This window comes from Vipera ursinii, assembly GCF_947247035.1.
Source record: "Vipera ursinii genome assembly, chromosome: 7".
NCBI classification, from domain to species: domain Eukaryota; kingdom Metazoa; phylum Chordata; class Lepidosauria; order Squamata; family Viperidae; genus Vipera; species Vipera ursinii.
Window position 1 is genome coordinate 17,886,004 of NC_139521.1, and position 20,940 is coordinate 17,906,943.

Sequence of the window (20,940 nt, forward strand, 5' to 3'; positions counted from 1 at the left end):
ACCTTTGCCAAATGTCAATCCCATGGGAGTAACAGGTCCAGGATTTTGGATGCATTCTTTAAGTTATCTCATTAAAGGTACATTGATTTTAAATACGCTATCCTATAATGATGCATTGTTTTGCCCAATTGAAAGCTACAAACAGGAGAGTTTTAGTACTCTATAGAGATTTTATTTTTAGAATATCTTTGATGTTATATGTGTTCTTATGCATTGATCAGAGTCTTTTAAATTGGGATGCTATATAAATGTTAAATAAATAAATAAATAAATAAATAAATAAATAAATAAATAAATAAATAAATTTTCATTCAAGGGAGGCAGGCAGGGAGGGAGGCAAGGAAGGAAGGAAGGAAGTTATGCCTATTCCTCATTTTAAAAAAATGTAACATTTGTGTTCACTGATCTTAAAAATTTAAGAAATATTAGTTACAATATTCTTTGTGCCTTCTGTGCCTAGTTTAACCAGTTTACAGCTGGTATTTATTAGTATCTATCTAATTGTCAGAATCCATTGATATCACATTCATAAATGTATGGTTAAAATATTGTGCCTACCGGGATTCTGCCATACTGGTAGAAGGAGGGGGGATTGTTTATTCAGTCTATCTGTAGCTGCTTTCAAAGAACCTTTGATCTGGGGGAACAAAGGCGGGGGGAAGTGATCTGTCTGTTGGGGCTGTAGGAAGAAGGCAATCAACAAAGGAATGCACGAAGTTCCTTTCTTCCCACAGAAGGACCTGACAACCAAATTGATGGGATCCTAACCAAATGGAGTTTTGAGGGGAGTGGGTTGAACCAGGAATGCTTATATAGATTTGAAATGTGACTCAAGACCAGATCCTGTCTCATATCTCCACAACCAATCTTATCTTTAGTAATTTTTTTTCCTTTTGGACAACTCGGCTCCAAGAGTCCTTATTTCCTAAGATGTGAATTGGGGTGGGTCCTGACAGTAGACAGGATCTGCTATTAGGGTCAACCCAGAAGGAAAACCATTACTGGGGGACTTTGCAACAAATACAATGTCTGTGATGAAGCAAGAGAGGAGGGAAGCCCCACAGAGAGGGAGTCTTCCCCCCGACTGAAATCCCAGGAACGATGGGGAGTTGAAGCGTCATATTTCCCCGGAGAAGAAATGGTGGAGCAGCACGACCGAAAGCCCCGGTGGTCGATGGGTGTTGGAAGGAAAAGGAAGTGGGAAAAGGCATCGGGGGAAGTGGCCCTGAGGCAGAGCCACCACCAACCGGAATGGAGGCAAGAGATGGAGAGCTCCCTGCATGCCAGTGAAGAGGAGCGGATGCTAGAAAGAGCGATTGACCTGATGAAAGCAACCCTTAGCTCACTATGAGAGGAAAAAGCTGAGTACTGCAGCAGAGGCAGCGCTTGGGGCCACAGTGGGAGAGGTAATGGAGGGGATCCAGCACCTGAAACCCCGGGGCCATCCAATGGAACAGGAATTGCTACCTCAGCAGTACCCACCCTCCCTAGAACCACAGACGGGGATCAGGATGAGGAGCAATACTGTCCACAGTGCAGACCACGCTCCAGACAAAGATTCCTGCCCCTGGAAGCAAAATTCAAGGTGGAGCCATCACGATTGGGATTTTTCCTGACCCACATCCTCAGCTACAGTATATGGAAGAATACGGACGAGATATCCCCAGTGACAAAACCCTCATCCGAATTGTGCAATCCGCCCTGGACAGAGTGGCTGCTGACTGGGTGGTGAACCTGCACGACTCAAATGCCCCAGAAGGCAATGATTTCAACCGATTCATGTCATCTTTGAGGCAATGATTCAAGGATCCTTTAGCTGACCGAAAGGCTCGGGAATCAAAACAGGGAGGCAAGGCAGGCGGGCGGTGGCCGAATATACCCAAGAATTCTGAGCCATTGCCAGCAAGTTGAACTGGCCCAAAGACATCCTCCTTAGCCATTTCAAAGATGGTCTAAACTACGACCTGTACAATGCTTGCCTGCCTTGAGGAGACCCACAACATCTCGATGACTGGTATATCCTGGCGGAGGAAGTGGAAATAGACCTACTGAAGAGACACTGCAGAGGGAAACCATGGAGACGCCCGCCAACTGAGCAACCACGCAAGGGGGAAAAACCACCAGCCACAGCAAAAAAATCAATGGGATGTTTCAACTGTGGGAGAGAGGGCCACTGCACCGCAGAATGCTGCTCAAAGACCCCTCCACGAAAACCAGAGGCATCATCTTCCAAGAAGCTGGGGAAGCCCCAAGGCAAAACAAAAGAACCCTCCATGAAGGGGACAGAGGATATAGAGTCCACAACTCCTGTCAAGAACTGGGAGTGGAATCCGGCCTACACTGCAGGGACGGTCGACACCTCGGAAGACAGCTCAGAGGGAGAACCATTGGTAAGTGGACCCCTTCCACCCATACTTAAGACAGTAACTATATTAGCTCCCTCTATGACTGAAGCAGCCACAATAGAAGCTCTGATAGACTCTGGCTGCATCCGCTTCCTTATCAGCCCAACGCTGATGGAGAGATGGAACATCCCAGTGAGGAAGCTAAAACAACCCATCTCTTTTAGTCAATTACATAGGTCAATAGCAGGAGGGGACCAGCTACCTTAGCCACTTTACCAATCCACCTATCCCTGGGGTCTCATGAGGAGGACATAACGTTTATAGTGGCCCCAGGCATGGAATGCCCAATGATTTTAGGACTGGAGTGGCTGAAGAAATGGAACCCCGGGATAAACTGGAGGACAGCAGAACTCAACTTCCCAAAGGGGGGGGGCAGAAGAACTTAGACTCCCCAAGCATCCCCCCACCCGGAGGGAGGAGACAGCAGCAGTGGGGGAAGAAAAGAAGTTCCCAGAGATACCGGAAGAGTACAGAGACCTGGCTGAGGTTTTCAGTGAGGAACAGGCAGAAGAACTTCCCCACCACCACCCCACAGACTGTGCTATAGAATTCAAACCCGGGGCAAAACTCCCCAAACCCAGGATGTATGCCATGAGCCCAAGGGAAATGGCAGAAATGGAAAGATTCATAAAGAAAAACTTAGAAAGAGGCTTCATTGAGCCTGCCAGACCCAAGGTGGCCACCCCACCTCAGGGAGAGGAAGGATGGTTCTTATCAATGTTGTATAGATTATAGAAATCTGAACACAATTAGTGAATGCAATCTGTACCCCCTACCCCTAATGAAGGATATGCTATCCCACCTGTCAAAAGGACGGATTTTTACTAAACTAGACCTGAGGGAAGCATATTAGCACATCAGGATAAAGAAAGGGGATGAATGGAAGACTGCATTCAACTGCCCGTTGGGTTGCTATCAGTACAAAGTACTGGCATTTGGACTGCAAGGGGCTCCCGCAGTGTTCATGCAATTAATTAATGAAGTGCTAAGAGAGCACCTATATAAGGGGGTCCTGGTTTACCTGGATGACATTCTTATCTTCACTGAAACCAAAGAGGAACATATCAAGCTAGTCAGAGCAGTTCTGGAAAAATTGCGGGCTGCCCACCTTTATGCTAAATTATCGAAGTGTGAATTCCACAAGGAAAGAATTGACTATCTGGGATATCAAACATCCCCAGAGGGCATAGAAATGGACCCTGAGAAAGTCAGGGCAGTATTAGAATGGGCACACACACACCCGCACATGAAAGCAATTGCAAAGCTTCCTGGGATTTGTAAATTTCTACCGGCAATTCATCCCTTCATTTGGGCAAATAGCTATGCCCCTCACAAACCTGCTGAGAATGAAGGGGGGGTCCCCCGTGAAACCCAGCCAGCCTTTAAAATGGACAATGGAACGTCAAGCAGCATTTGAAAGGCTTAAGAGACTTTTTTCCGCTGAACCGGTACTTAAACACCCAGACCCGGACAAACCTTTTGTAATACAGGCAGATGAGAGCGATGTAACAGTGGGAGCTGTATTATTACAGGAGAATGATGGGGGGGGCGTTGCAACCTTGCGCATGTATGTTCAGAAAACTCATGGAACCAGAACAACGTTGGCCTATATGGGAAAAGGAAGCTTTCTCTTTAAGAGTAGCATTAATGACATGGCACCAATTTTTAGAAGGAAGTAAAATCCCTTTCCAAGTCTGGACAGATCACAAAAATTTGGAAGCACTAAAAACACCCAGGAAACTCACTCCTAAGCAAGCCCGCTGGTCCCAACATTTCCACCGATTCAACTTTACTCTCAAACACTTACCGGGGGGAAAAAATTTCCTGGCATACGCATTATCCCGCTTGCCCCAATATAACAGCACAAGGACTATTGTCTTTAAACCACTTGTGCCTGAACAACAACTGGCAGTTCCAGTCACCACCAGGGCACAAGAAAAAATAAAGCTGAAGGTGGATGGCCAAACTGGAATAGAATTCCGGAAAGCTTTGGAAAGCGATGAATGGTTCCAGAAAAATAGACATGTGTGCACAATTAAAGATGGACTGCCTTGGGTGGGGGAAAAGCTATATATACCTGCCACCCAGAGAATCAATTTCATGCAACTGTGCCATGATACAAAATCAGCAGGACATTTTGGGTTTGTAAAAACCTTACATTTAACTTAAAGGCAATTTTGGTGGCTATCCATGAAAAAAGACATACAAAGCTATGTGGGCAGCTGTCAAACTTGCGCAATGGCTAAGAGTCTGCAAGGGAAAACACCAGGACTGCTACAACCGGTGGCGAACCCTTCAGCCCCATGGAAAGAAATAGCCATGGACTTTATTGTAGAACTACCAGAAAGTAATGGAAACACCATAGTCTGGACTGTCACAGATCTGTTCTCTAAGCAAGTACATTTCATTCCTTGCCAAAAAATCCCGACTGCAAAAGCATTAGCGAAACTTTTCATACAGCATATTTACAGATTGCACGGGGCACCACAACGCATCATATCTGATAGAGGGGTGCAATTTACACCAGCATTTTGGAAAGAATTTTTATCCCTTTTAGGAACCACCCAAGGACTGTCATCTAGTCATCATCCTCAGTCGGACGGATCGGCTGAATGATTGAACTCAGTACTTGAACAATATTTAAGATGCTTTCTTAATTTCCAGCAGTCAAATTGGACGGACCTACTGCCTTTCTCAGAAGTAGCATATAATAATGCAGTCCACTCTAGCACAGGTTACACTCCTTTCCAAGTAGCTATGGGTCAGAGCTTTAACCCAATACCAGAACTAACTCCAAAGGAACCGGTCATTCCCGAGCTGAAGGAATGGATTGCTCAATTACAAAACACCTGGCCAATAGTTCGGGAAGCATTACAAGCAGCTAGAAAAGCATACAAGACACAGACAGACAAAAAAAGAACCGATCCCGCACCTTTCAGGGTAGGAGAGATGGTTTATTTATCCATTTATCTAATCTGGATTCACCCCTAATATCTTTCTTTTTCACATGGGCTTGTATGAAAGCTTTTTCTCTAGTTAATTAATTATGCACTTTAATAAGTCCAATTATTGAACTTAAAAAACTCAATATTGCAAAGGGCAGTTTCTTACAAATATGTGCTCCAGAATCTCATTCCTACTTACTGCAACCGCTAAAGAGAAAATTGGTATAGATTTTTTATCAGTTATTTATATTAGAAACATTTTTTTCTTCTTACTAATTGTTCCAAATCCTCTACAGTTATGAGATCAAACAATAAGTACATTCTAGCAAAACAAATAATTTTGTCGGTTTATCTTAGTGATATAAACTGCTCCAGGGGATGGAAAAAACAAATCACAAAATCTATTGCAACATTTTGGTACAAATTTTCCTCCTTATCTGTATACATGAGATATTGAAATATAAATATGATATATCTTGCATTAAGATTTCACAATATATTTCTTGTTATTTTGGTGCAATCTGGATTTCTCATAAGCTATCCTCATGGTTCATAGGGAAAGCTAGCTTTGGCATAGAGACAAAAGTTTATTATACCATAGATGCTTACACAAGCATAAAGATCATCCATCCCAGCACTGAAGTGATAAATTGTAGGTTTGTACAGAATACATTTCTTTAGCCACCAATTATCCCACCTTAGACAAGTGTTCCATGGGACTGGAAAACTGCTACGGAAAGGGAAGAAATCTTCCTTAAATAGCCCAAGTACACCCACAGGCTGGGTAGGCGTATTTTGCAACACATGTTAAAAGTTTTAATCTACTAAATATGATGTCAGTGATCTAGGATAAAAGAGTACCTTATCAGGGGTGCCAAATCTATGATACCACAAAATGTTTCAAAATTATACTAAAAACTTTAGTTCTTTGAAGCCATCAGGATTTCTGCAGACCAGAACTGATAGCCTTGTAGGCTGGACCTTGCAACAGCTGGGTTTGATTAGTGCACCCCTATACTAAAACATGCATGTTCTATCTGATTCTGCATAACCCCCGAGGCACAGTGTTTGTTCTATGTATGGAATAAGTGTGTACACTTTTGGTTGACAGTTAAAAGAAAAAAATGAAATCAGACCACATTTACCTGATTCAGATGGAGGCTTCATTTCTTTTTATTCGTGGTCACTGGATATCCTTGGGAGAAAGTGATATTCTGAGTATTATAGGATGTTGGATGCATGTTCAATGCTTAAAGTCAGTGCCATCCTGGAACCACATAATATGTTAGAGTTATGCTTTTCACTTAAGAAAAACTAGCACAAATTTCAGGGTGCAACAAAAGAGTTGTTTTGGCTGAACCAGAGCAGAAAGCAAACATATGCATTTTGTGTTGTCAACTTCATATAATATACTAGACAGTGGCCATCAGTCCCACAGAAACTAAAAGGGATGAATTATGGGAATATCAGGGTTACACACTTTTTAAGGACTTTTAGATCTTGTCCACAAAGAGTGCAGGTCAAAACTCAAGAGCAGAAGTTCTCAGACTTATTTGAAAAAATAAAATAAATGTAAAAAATCCAAAATGAAGAAAAGAGAGAGAGAGAGAGAGAGAGAGAGAGAGAGAGCGCTAGTTGGCCAGGCCTGACTCAAGAACTTAGCACAATGTCTGTTTAACTGACAAATAACACACTACCCAGCTTAAAGACAGTTCTGTCACATACGCCCTGCTCTCCTTCCGCTGCACAGGCAGGATTGCCTGACTAAAAAGTGATGCTGAAGAATAATGGAGCATCATGGAAATTAATACTGATGCTGCAGGGTAGGAACAGTATAAAATATCTGAGTATCCAAGGCATACACATGCAAAGATAAAAAGAGGAAAACTCTGGTCCTAAAGTCCACATGAGAGGGAGACAGAAAGAGCTCTCTAGGGGTATTTATGGACTGTTCCTCAGAGAAAAGGGTTTAAAGCCATACAGCAGTCACCTTTTTTAAAGATATTGTTAAAAATCTATTGTAATGCAAAGATATTGCAATACAATTTTTCAACACCATAGGATGTAGGGGAATGTATTATATTTATATTTTATATATGTATTCCTAACGTGATTACCCTGTTTCTGCATGCACTAAAGGAAGAATAGCAAATTCAGAATTAAGTAGTATGATTTCCCCTTTTTTCAGTTGTATCTGTATGCAGTGAAGTCCAGTAACCTTTGGACAATGAGGAATACAAAGTATTGTCACTATGTAAGAAATTTTATGAACTGGAATAGCCATAGCAACAAACCAGCCAATAAGAACTGTTTTTGATTAAGACACAGTATTGGCTATGTGAGGCATGTGATCCAGCCTTGGACTGGGCGTGTCTTAGTCTTCTGTTTTTTGTTGTTGTTTTTCTGATCTCCAAGTTAAAAGTTAGTGATGTTTGCCAGAGCTGAATGTATGTATCATGTTTATATGTATTTTATAGATGAAGTTTTTCTAAACTATGCCTCCTGCTCAATTTGAATGTGTGCTTATTTTGGGGGGTTATTTTTGCACTGGAAAGCTGTAAACTCTAACGGGTTATGGGCCCAGATCCCAGCCAGCCCTTACACACAGTTCAGACTGAAGAAAAAGGATGGAGGCTCAACATGGAGCTGTAATTAAGCTGAAGGACTGCCTGAGTTAAGAAAGAAAAAGGCTGCTCAGCTGAAGGTTTGCAGGATGGCTGATTTAAAGGAGAGCTCTCTGCCTCGATTGGAACAAAAGAAATATCTTATTTGGGCTGCAAAAATGGAATGTCTCCTGAAGGCTAAGTAGCTCTGGGATATTGTGATTAATCCACCCCAGGGGCAATTAGCAGCTGCAGATCAACAGAGGCATGATAAGGCATTGGCTTACATCATTTTAAGTGTAGAAGATGAACAATTCTTAAATGTGGCTGACTTAAAAACTGCGAAAGAAGTTTGGTTGAAGTTGAAAAGCGTGCATGTGAGTGAGTCAGCATGCAATATAGTGCAATTATCGAGGCAATTGTACAGAGCCTGGCTGCTGCCACATGAGAGCATAGAAGAGCATTTGTTCCACATGCAGAAACTGTTTGCTGAATTAGAACAGCGAGGAATACAGATTCCTGAATCTCAGAAGATGCTATTGGTACTAAATATTCTTGATGAAACGTGAACCATCGTTTCAGCTGTTTTTGAATGTAGACAAGTGTTGAAGGAAAAGTCTTCATCATGGTTCAGTCCAAGCCAGGGATAAACAACATGGCGACTGCTTTAGAAATAAGATTGCAGTTTATTGAAGAGGAGAGCCACACAGAAAGATGCCTCTGGAAGAAAGGGGGGAACACATGTAGGGAGTGGGTTTTTACACCCTCTGGAGCCTTTTGTTTGGATTTGTTTCCTGTTCCTGTTTTGAGGCCTTGTACTTCCTGTGTCATATTCTGACCTCATTCTGGGTGTGCCCTTTGGCATCTGTGGGTTAATCCTATTATGTCCTGTCTTAAAGTTTGGGTGGGGTATGTAGATTTTAGGTGTCTTTGTCTTCTTAATCTTCTATTTCCAACCTTTCTGGATTATTTACAACTGAATTTGTATAGAGCTGGTTTCTGCTTGGGAGAGGGAGACTTGGGGCTATTAAGAAAACTGGGCACGCTTTTCTGCCTCTTTAAGATCCTTTGAGGAAATATATTTTTCTGCCCTTTTAATATTTCCTTCTTTGGGGGGCTGACTTCCCCCAAATCCTCCCCTTGTGCCATAAGTGTGTGAATGACACACTTACTGGCACAATATTAAAATTGATCTGATCAGGGAGACTTGGTAAACAAGCTTTAAACTGTTAAGCCATAGATAGATAGATGATAGATAGATAGATAGATAGATAGATAGATAGATAGATAGATAGATGGATGGATGGATGGATGGATGGATGGATGGATGGATGGACGGACACTAATGGAGGCAAGCAGAAAAAGATCCCTGCAGTGGCTCCCAAAAGGAGAGCTTCCAACCCATAAAGTTGTAAAAGTCAGGGCAAAAATTTTGTTAGGTGGAAAAGAAAATAGTTTCCAATATTCTGTGCCAATCATTTTCAAATGTTGGATGTCACTTTGAGCTTCCAGTCAGGTTTTCACATTCTTCCCAAAATTCTTCACAGCCATGGTTTGCCTCAGTACATAAGCAGTGGCTGCCCATTTTCAAGGGTTGTTCCCTGCCTTAGTTCAGTTTATCCAGGTTAGTGATGTCCAATTGAGGTTAGCTAGTATGCGAGCCAGGTTATTAACTTTTCTTAAATTGCAAATAGTGAGCCCTAGGACTCCCAATCTGAATTCACCAGTGCAAGATATTCAAGGCTTAGGTTTGGAGATCTCTTTCCTGCTACTTCCCTAGTCAGGGCATATGAATTGCAAATTGCCTGAGGGGGCCTGGTTCCCTCCCCCTTGGAATTTGCAGGAAGTTGTACATGCAAAGCTTTGGAGCCACAGAGCAAAAACCAGCCTAGGGAACTTTACTGAAGGTAGGTGGAGGGGAAAGATTCAGTGTGATTATGAATGGTGTGTGTGTGTGTGTGTGTGTGTGTGTGTGTGTGCGCGCGCGCGTGCATGCGTGCAGCTACCAATACAAACAGGCAATACAGAAATCCAAGGTGTTCAGGACTTGCTGTGCCATTTATTCCGAAATGCCATCACTCCATAAATACATTCAACTGGCTTATTACAATACAAATGGGGCAAGAAAGAAAACTTTACAATGAGTTTCCACCCTTCCCCCATAGTCTTCCTAATTTTCTTCTGAGGCTTCACATGGGCACCAATGGCTCCAGGACTCCTTCCTTCCTCTGCAGCTTTCATAGGAATCTGGGGGAATGGTAGGACTTGGGAGGATCTATTCCACTCAGGTTGCATGGTGGCTTTTTTTGTGAATGGCTGGATTCAAAACTCAATTCTGTGGCTCAAATGGATGGAGTCAACATCTGGGTTAGTGTGTTCTGCTTCCAAAGATTGGGGGGGTCATCTGTGTAGGGCTGAAAGTCATCTTTCCCCCGTTTTCTGGGTGGACTCTCCCAGGAGAGGCAAAGGCATGGTGAACAGAGGATAAGAAAAGGAGAAGTAGAATTGTGGCGGGGCGGGGGGTAGCTTTCAGGCAGAGTTTGAAAAGGCATTCATACTACACTTGTTAAAGAAACAGGCAGATAAAATGAGGGCATCACAGATGAGGACAAAAGAAAGGCTGGATTCTAGTAAGAGAACATATATGATAAGTACTTAAGGACTTGCAACTTGAAAAATGCTGGTCATGTTTCAGGAAAAGGATAGACAGATAAAATCCATTTACAACACATACAGTAAATGCAAGAGTGAAACCTTTCCAGCAGATGAACTTAAAACATTCCCTCCTGCTAACTTTGGGCTATTCTTAAGAGTACAGAGAGAGAAAGGGGGAAAGAAAAAAACATTTTTCTTCACTCTGTTTTTTGGCCAGACAAACTGAGCGAGGGTATTTTACTTTTGGTGGCTTAATTTAAGCAGAATTTCTAGCAGAATTTTAAAATTATTTTCTCTTTGGATTAGAGACAGTTAACAGTCACATTAAACTCACACACAAAGACTTTGACACACACATATACACACAAAGACAAGAGAACAGAAAAGGAAACAGAACTTTTAGTTCTACACATCCTAGTCATTCCCACCATAAATCTCAGTTAACTCAAGTTAGAGAAGGCACAAATCTTAAACACACCACGTGGTTGCATAGAAAAAGAGAAAAAAATAACTATTTCTTATTTTCCCTTTAACTACCTTTATTTAGCCAAATTGGTTTCCCAGCAAAAGTCTGAACAAAGCCCATTCTTCACAAATTTGTCTTGCTCGCTTCCTTTTTCATACCATCCAGGACGGGCACTTGCCTCTCATCCCACACCTTGAGCAAATCTCCAATAGGTGACCTAATTTCCACCCTCAAACTACAGCTAACCATATTCCCCTTCCGATATGTGGTTCAATCGGCTCAGTCAGGTCCCTAGTGGCACTTTCCAGCCACTCTTAGCAACACTATCCCAGCCGCCCTGCCTGTCAGATTTTGGGCACTTAAAAAAAATTGCCCAGGAGGACTTGGGTTCCCTAATGAAGTACAGGCCCCTCCTACCTACGGAACTCCCTGCCGTCACTTTACAGACCAAAAAGGGGTCCAAGGAGGACCTGCCACAACAGGTACACGGCCTACTTCTACCTTCCTTCCTTCAGACTCAGGAGGAGTCTGGGAGGACCTATGCTTTGTGCACTAGTATGAGCCCCTCCTACAGATGAGCTTTGCTTACAGGGCCTTACCAACTGATTGCCCAAATCCAGTTCTCTCATTCACTCATTCCACTTGCACATAGCCTCTCCCTTTTCCCTAACAAAAGATCCTGCACTCTGGCTAAACCCCCATGCTTCCTAGCCTATAAGAACTGTTTTTGATTAAGATACAGTATTGGCTGTGTGAGGCATGTGATCCAGCCTAGGTCTGGGTGTGTCTTAGTCTTCTTTTTCTTTTTGTTTTTCTGATCTCCAAGTAAAAAGTTGTTGATGTTCCCCAGAGCTGAATGAAACTGTTTATATTTTTAGATGGAATTATTCCCTTTTTCATAACCTGAGAAATCAACAAATATTAAATATGACCATTACAATCCTAAACCACATAATTCATGGAAGAATATTATGTGTATAGATCAGAACTTTTGGTTTTAAACATCTCTGAATCCTGCCACATCTTCAGCTTATGGAGTAATTTAGAACAGACATGTGTCTTAGCAATCATGTTGCACTTAATTAGCAGATTCTGTGACAAGATCCATGAGCAAAACACCAATTATATTTAAACCAAGATTAGCATACTTAAGTTTTTCTGCTTTATGGGTAATCAGATACTACGTTGTTTTTCCGGATAAAGGGAACTTGATTCCTATTCCTGTTTAATTTTCATGTTGAACATCAAACCCATTATTTTAGCTTCATTCAAACTGGTGTCCCCAGATGTGTCAGGATTGCAGTTTCCAGAACTGACAGCCAATAGAGTTCCAACACATGTTAAGAATGTAGGAAAGACTAAAACATGATTTTTAAACAGACTTTCAGAAATGTTATATTATTTTCATTCTTAATACATAATATATGTAATACTTAAACACACATGCTCTTACACACACCACACAAAAACACATTTCATCTTCTACTTGTTAGGAAAAGAAAATGAAAAGAATTTTCAACATTGACATTAGCTAATCAATGAAATATTTTTAAATAATTCCATCAGAATGTTTAATGATGTTGCTGCCAAGGTTCCAACTAATGAACCAAACAAATCAGAACTCCAAGGCTTGAAGCTTCCTCAAAGAACATGTTTATTGGATACATAATATCAGCATGATCAAAAGTGAAACCAACTCTAAAATTCCCACACAGATTCAATGTAACTAAATGTAATACTTCCCTCCCCCCTACTATGCCACTGATCATGCTACCCAATGAGGGCAATTGGTGGGCTACATGACGCTCTTTCTGACTTTCAGCATCTGTGGGAATGACCTTGGTTCCCACAGGACCACTCCATGTTTACTCTAGCAATACTTTTGCTTTCCTTCCTCCTCTCCTCCCAATGTGTGTGGAACTGAGAACACAAAAATGGCTTCAGTCAGGTTCATTTCAGAAGTTGACAGTTAGACTGCCCTAGAAAGAAAGAAGCTCCTGGAAAATAATAAGAGCTGTGGGAGTTTTAGATCCACAGTAATGGGGTTTATGGCTTTTACTATAGGGAAAGAAGCAATAAATTGAGGTCCTAGCTTTTTACATGGTAATTTTAATTTTAGGTATTTGATTGAGATATAGACTTTCTCTCCTACATGAAATGGTTTCTAGGGGGACCGCCTTTTATCTGCCTGACCCTTTTGAATCTTTATGGCTTTGGCTAAGGCATGTTTTATGTTTGCCTAAGTACTTTGCAGCAAGCTTACCCACTTGGTCAGTGTTAGTGAGGAAGGGGGTTCCTGGGGATATTCAGGCATGGGAATGAATTTCCTGCCAGTAGCTACTTTAAAAGGAGTAAGTCCAGTACTGCTGTGCACAGTATACGCTGTGCATCAAAAGGCAGAAGGTCTGCCCAGTTAATTTGCTGATAGTTAACATAGCATCTTATGTATTGTTCTACCATTGCATTCACTCATTCAGCAGCTCCATTCGTACTCAGATGAAAAACCGAGCTGAGCCCCTGGGTGGAACTGATCAGTTTCATGAACTTCTTCCAGAATTTTGCTGTGAATCCAATATGATCCTTCTTGGCACTCCATGGAGTTGGTAGATATGTTTTAAAAAATAGTTTTGCCAGTTTCTGGGAAGAAGGAAGACCGGGACAGGCTATGAAGTGAGCCTGCTTTGAGAAAAAGTCTATAACAGTCCAAATTATGGTATTTCTGCTATCTTCAGGTAGCTCGATGATGAAGTCCATTGCAATTTCCTCCCAGGGCTGGGATGGTTCCACTACCTGTTGCAACAGTACAGGGGGTGTTTGTGGTCTTTTTTTATGGCTGCACATATTGTACAGCTCTCAACATAGCTTTCAATGTATTCTTTCATTCCTGGCCACCAGAACTGCCATCTTACTAGGTGTAACATCTTTAGAAACCTAAAGTGACTGGCTTGCTTCACATCATGGCTACGTTGCAGGGCTTGGATCCTGTGGGTGCTAGGGGGGCTACAATTTGGAACCTTTCCATGTTAATTCATCTCTATATGTCAACAATTATCTGCTGTCTCTGAACCAGGGGTAAGAATTCATTTTGGTTCTAGGTTTCTGGGTGAAGCTGCTGTCAAGACTGGTGGATTGCCTCCAAGCTTGATGCCTAGTGGTCACTTGGGAGGCTTTTTGTGGTGAGGAGATGATAGCATTGACTACTTCCTCGTGATTACTCTTGTACTATGGCATTCTGGATAAGGTGTCAGCTAAGACGTTCTTCCCTCCAGGAATGTAGTTTAGCAAAAAATTAAAGTGATTGAAATATTGTGCCCATTGAATCTGCTTCAGGGATAATTTTCAAGGGGATCTAAGTGCCTCAATGTTCTTATGGTCAGTCCACACTTCAAATGCTATTTTACTCCCCTCTAAGAAATGGTGCCAGGTCAGTAATCGAACGGCAAATGCCTCCTTCTCCCACACAGCCCATCGCTGCTCTGTGTCAGTGAATTTTCTAGAGGTGTATGCACATGGTTGTAGGTCTCCATTGCTGGTTTTTTGAAGAAGACCTGCCCCCACCACAACATTGCTGGTATCTGCTTGGATGATAAACTGCTCTTCGGGGTTAGGATGTTTAAGAACTGGCTCTCCTGCAAACAACCTTTGAGGTGTTCAAATGCTGCTTGGTATTCCATAGTCCATTTTAAAGGCTGACTGGGACAGGGTTTTGCCCACACACCCCCTTACCTATTTTAAAAGTTCAGTAATGAGTGGGGCTATTTTTGCAAAGGAGGGGGATAAGCTGCCAGTAAAAGTTAGCAAACCCCAAAACGTTCTGCAGTTGCTTGTGAATCCAAGGGGGTTGCCATTCCAGAATGGCTTTGACTTTCTCTGGGCCCATTTCCACCCCTTTGTTTGAGATTCAATACTCTAGGTAGTCAAGGTAGTTTGTGGAACTCACATTTGGATAGTTTGGCATAAAGATTTGCTTTTAATATTTTTTTGAACACTTCATGAACTAATTTAACATGTTCCTCCATCATTTCAGTAAAGATAAGGATGTCATCAAGGTAAACTATACTCCCATGTAACACCTCTACTCTGTGAGCTGCATTGGCTTCCGGTTGCCCTCCGGGTGAGATTCAAGGTGCTGGTAATGACCTATAAAGCCCTAAATGGCTTGGGTCTGGGATATTTGAGGGAACACCTGCTGCCAGCATCAAGCTCCCTTCGTCCAGTGCGCTCGCAGAGAGAGGGTCTTCTCAGGGTGCCGGCGGTAAAAGATTGCCGGCGGATAACACCCAGGGGGAGGGCCTTTTCTGTGGGTGCACCTGCCCTCTGGAACCAGCTGCCCGTGGAGCTCAGGACTACCCCTGACCTACGTTCATTCCGCCGAGACCTGAAGACTTGGCTCTTTGAGCTCTCTGACCCAGGCTGAGAATTTTAACTGGGTTTTATTTTCAGGGATAATTTAATCTTTTATTTGTCTTTTAACTTTGTATTTATTTATTTTTTTAATTCCATTTATATCCCGCCCTTCTCCGAAGACTCAGGGCGGCTTACAAGCTTAGCAGTAGCCTTCATTCTTTGTATATGCCTGCTTATTAGGGCTTTCATACACCCCCCAAGCGGCATTATTACAAAGTCAGCTTAATTGCCCCCAACAATCTGGGTCCTCATTTTACCTACCTCGGAAGGATGGAAGGCTGAGTCAACCTTGAGCCTGGTGGGACGCGAACCTGCACTAATTGCAGGCAGCTGGTGTTACTTAAGGAGGCATTAGCCCACTGCTCCACCAAGGCTCTTTATTTTGTATTGGTATGATTTTAAAATGCCCTGTAAACCACCCTGAGTCCTTCGGGAAAGGGCGGTATATAAATCTAATAAAATCTAAAATCTAAACTAGAACCTCTTTGTATAGATGGTCATGTAACACCTCATTTATCAACTGCATAAACATGGCAGGAGCCCCATGGAGACCAAAGGGCATCACTTTGAATTGGAAACTCCCCAGCAGGCAATTAAAGGCAGTTTTCCATTCATCTCCTTCCTTAATTCTTACTTGGTGGTAAGCTTCCCGCAGGTCCAGTTTAGTGAAAAATTTTCCCTTAGCCAGGCAAGCTAACATGTCCTTCATAAAGGGGAGTGTATACATGTTTTCCATGTAAACAGTGTTTAAGCCTTTGAAATCCATGCACAATCTCAGTGTCTCATCTTTTTTTTTTCTTTGAATAACACAGGGGCAGCGTCATGTGATTTAGCTGGCTAGATGAAACCCCTAGCTCTCTTAGTTCGTTCATCTCTCTGGGGGTCATGGAATACCTGTTTGGCTTAGGGAATTTTGCTCCTGGCAGAATTTATATTGCACAATCAGTGGTACGGTGAGGGGGGAGCACATCACATTCCTTCTCACTGAAAACCTTGGCCAGATCCTGATATTCCTTTGGAATGCATTGGATCCCCAGCAACCACTCTGTTGTGATTTTCAAAGGCTTATTTGGCTCATTCTTTGCTTCAGTGAACATGGCTTTCCTTTCCTGACCATTATATGTAGGAGGGAGAGGGTCCCTTCCTAGTCTCATGGTTCTCACCCCATTTTCCCACCACATGATAGGGCAGCACTTGTCAAGCCAAGCCATCCCCAGGATGATGGTTTCAATCATTTTTAGGATTATCACAAACTGCATAATTTCCCAATGCTGTCCGATTTCCAGTCACACTGGTTCAGTTAGCATAGCAAGTGATCCTCCAGTTAGTGATCCATTGACTTGCTCAAACCTCATGGCCAGGGGTAATTGTTTGTCTTGGATCCCTAATTTAAGCACCATTGGGAGATTGATTAGGCATTGGTGCAGCCTGAATCTATTAGGATGTCTATTTCTGCCTGGGCTCCATTTTAGGCACTATAAGTTTAGCAGGGATGGCGAAGGGAGGGATGGCTTGACTTACCAAGAGATTGTTCTCGCCTTTGTCAGAACTGTCATAGGGAGCTGGTAGTTGGTTGCATTCAACTGGAGTTCCCTCTCTCAACTATGGAAGAGAGAGGAGACCTCGATGGCTTGGCTCTGGCATACCCAGCGCCACTTCTCTCAACCTCTCTGCTGGTTGTGGTGGTCAGGGTGCTCTTTAGCTGGGGAGCCAGTGCTAGGCATTCAGCAGCCTGATGGCCCTGCTGACTGCACCTAAAAGACTTGATAGGGGGCCAGTAGGAGCGCTGGGGAACTGGCTACTGAAGCTGCTGCTGGACATCAGCCAAACTGGCACCTTTCCTGGCTTTGTGTTGGCTTCAATTTGGGAGCACTGGACTTCTTGTAACACTTGAGCTCAATGTCCATGGTCACTGCCATCTGGTACCACTCACAGATTTGCTCAGGAATTCCCCTGTAGGTGCATGCTTGGAACAGGTCATGATCCAAGCCCTCCCTAAAGCAATGGATTAACAATCTCTCTGGCCACTGTCTCATTCTCCCTGCAACCCTTCAGAACTCTTGAACAAACTTCTTCACCAGTTGGCCTCTCTGTTTTAAGTCGCATATCTCCACCTCGGCTTGCAGGGCTTGAGACTCATCTTCAAATTTGGCTCTTAGCTCTTCCAGAAAAAGATCTACATTCCCCAGTTCTGGTGCATCCTCATCATGAAGACTGGTCATCCACTCGGCAGCTTCCCCTTCCAGATTGGCTGCCACCACATTCACCATCACCCTCTCGTCATGGTAGGTAGGAGCGTAGCAGTTTACATGAACCCACACCTGATTAATGAAGAATGATAGCTTATCTGGTTCCTCATCAAATGTGGCTTTGATTAGCAGTGGGTCCAGGAGGGGTGGAAGTGCCCAGTTCACTGGGCGCCAACCAGGGTGCTGGTACTGGGGCTGTGGCTGAGGTTGATCCCATCTCTGGACTTGGGCTCTGACGAGTGACAAGCAGTTGGGCTGTCCTGGCCTCGGCTCCATTTGGGACCTCAAGCCTTCCAATTGGGGTCGTTTTCCTAATTTCCATTTGGTCAAATTTCTCCTTCAGCCTCTCTCAACTGAGTGCCTATGGATTACCATCAGGTACTTCCATTCCCCCATCTCATCCCACCCTGCTGCCCTCTTTACTCTCCATTTTGGTGTTAGAGACAGAGAGCTATGGGAAGAGATCAAGGGGAACTCAGTCTTGGCAGTTTTTGGGGTATTTGTCAGAACCCATTTCCTTCCTGGGGGAGGGGGATCTATTTCATTTCTCTTCATACTTTCTGTGGGTTCTGCCATTCCCCTGAGGGGAAGGGGGGAAGGTTCTGACGGATGCCTTTTGTTATGCTACGATGTATCCTCTCTGCTGTTTCTATATACTTGCTCTTTGAACTGTCTCTCCCTTGTTGTCAACCTGGGGTGAGAAAGGACTGTGCCTCCGGCCATCTGGCTTATCTCTTGCTGCAGAAGGGAAGGTGCGAAGACCCAACAACATCTTCACAGTCATGGGAACAAACTCCGTTATCAGCTCCATTCCCACAGCAGACTTAATACCTGGGGACTGGCTCATATGAACTGATAAACTATTGGGGTAGGGTTTGCTTGGGACTCTTTTAACCTATTGATCTGAGTGGGAAACCCTAGATCCTGCCTTCTATGCCTGCTATCAGCTTCTCCTAATAAAAGTTCCTTTTGGAATGAAACTGTTCCAAGAGTCCTGATTTCTTGGGATGAGGTTTTGAAGTGGGCCCTGACGGTATTCTTGCACTGGATGTCTTCCTCTGCCTGGTAGAGATCCCTGATGGCTAGGATTTCTTTCCATACCACTGGCCTGTCAGACCTGTCCACAGAGACCTTTGGTCGGATCCCCATCTGAGGAACTCCATTTCCAGTCTGGGCATCTATCTCTGTCCCATCTGCAGGGATTGCACCAATACTAATAGTCATTTCCCATTCTTCTCCATCCTGGAATCTTCCCTGAGTCTTCACTGTCCTCCCAAAAGAATCAGGTAGGTGGCCAGGGCACAGGACCCCAAAGAGCACTTTTTGATAGCTTTCTACTTCAGAGAAGCAAAAAAAAAAAGATTTGAAAGTTAGTTTAATGTCAAGGTTCCAATTAAAGAACCCAAACAAATCAGAACTCCAAGGCTGGAAGCTTCCTCAAATAACATGTTTATTGGATGCATAATATTGGCACAATCAAAAGTAAAACCAACTCTAAAATTCCTACATGGATTCAATGTAACTAAATGTAACACTTCTCACCACCCTACTATGCCATTGATCACGCTACCCAATGAGGGCAATTGGTGGGCTGTTTGACACTCCTTCTCTCCGACTTTCAGCATCTGTGAGAATGACCTTGGTTCCCATGGGATCGCTCTGTGTTTAGTCTAGCAACACTTTCACTTTCCTCCCCCCTCCCAATGTGTGTGGCAACTGAGAATGACAAAGATGGCTTCAGCCAGGTTCATTTCAGAAGTTGACAGTTACATTGAGGTTATGTTTAAGATGGGTTAAGGGTATGCATGCATATCAGCATGCCTGTACAAATATTTTAATACATGTGTTCCATAAGAATGTTCACCATTAACAATAGCTGCTTAATTTGTTTCCTAAAGGTACGTTGATGATATCAAACCAAAACATTACTTTCCTTTATGTTCAGCTAAATCAGGGAATATTGATCTTGGCCTGCTAGAATCTTAAAGAAAAATAGATATTCATCATTTGATGTAACAAGACCTGTGCAAAAAGTAAAGAGCCATTCAATACTTAATGACTCATTTGTCATGGTTCCTATTAATAAGACATATCAAAGAACATTCAGACATTGTTTTTCTAAAAAGTCTATAATAATGAGAACGAAGCATCGGCACTCATGGATGGATGCCAGAATCTGAATTCTCCTGCCCTGAACACACCGTATCATGCACAATTCCTTCCCTTAATTACACATCATAAATCACATTTTCCAATTAGTTTAACATGCAAAGTTTTACTTCCTTTCGGTAGCCCACCATTCCTTATCTTATTAAAACAACTGGGTTAGCATTCTCCTCCCCCACCCCAGCTTCATTGATTCAAAGCAAAACAGTTTAAAGGAAAAGGCTGCCTCTTATATTGTCAGAGCAAAAACATCCAATGTTTGCAGTGTTGACATCATTATTCAGTATGCATTAAAGGCAATTAACAGAAGATGAAGAATTCATAACTTGCTCACAAAATTATTATTTCAGTGTACACTGTAGCCTATTGGTTAAGAAGTTTGACTAAAACCAGGGAAATTCAGGCTCAGGTTCAATGAGGACAGAACCCAAGTGAAATAAAGTAGAGTCCATAGGCATCCACAAGATGATGTCAGGGATGTTGAATGTATGTCAGGTCCCCTCAAGCCTCATTCTCGGGGGTGGGGAGGTTTCACTCTATTTGGAGGAGGAAAGTTGGGAGGTTTCACTCTGTTGAGAGGGGGGAGGTCTTGTGGGCTGTGGAATGTATTTCCTTTACTTTGTTCTCTTCACCTTTGATTTATCTCTCTGGGTGTGAAAGGTGGGGAAGAATGTGCCTGGGGCCATGTGCCTTATTCCTATTCTGCTGGGAAGAGACTAGGAAGAAACAGCAATGCCTGAGAACTGCACCTTATTGCTCCGGTTCCCATAGCAACTTCACACCTCTGGATTGGCTGGAATCAAACTGGACAGTTGGGCACTGGGGAGGGGTTTGAAAGGGGAATTTTAATGTAACGGTTCACATAGGAATTATTCAGATCTTACCTTGCCTTTCTACTTTCACTACTTCTCAATAAAAGTTCCTTTTGAAACAATGTCAGTTTCAAGAGTTCTGTTTTTTTGGGAGTACCAGCTGAGGCAGGACCTTACAGTGTATGATGAAATGTAATACAATATCACAATGAATATTATGCCCCTGATGTAT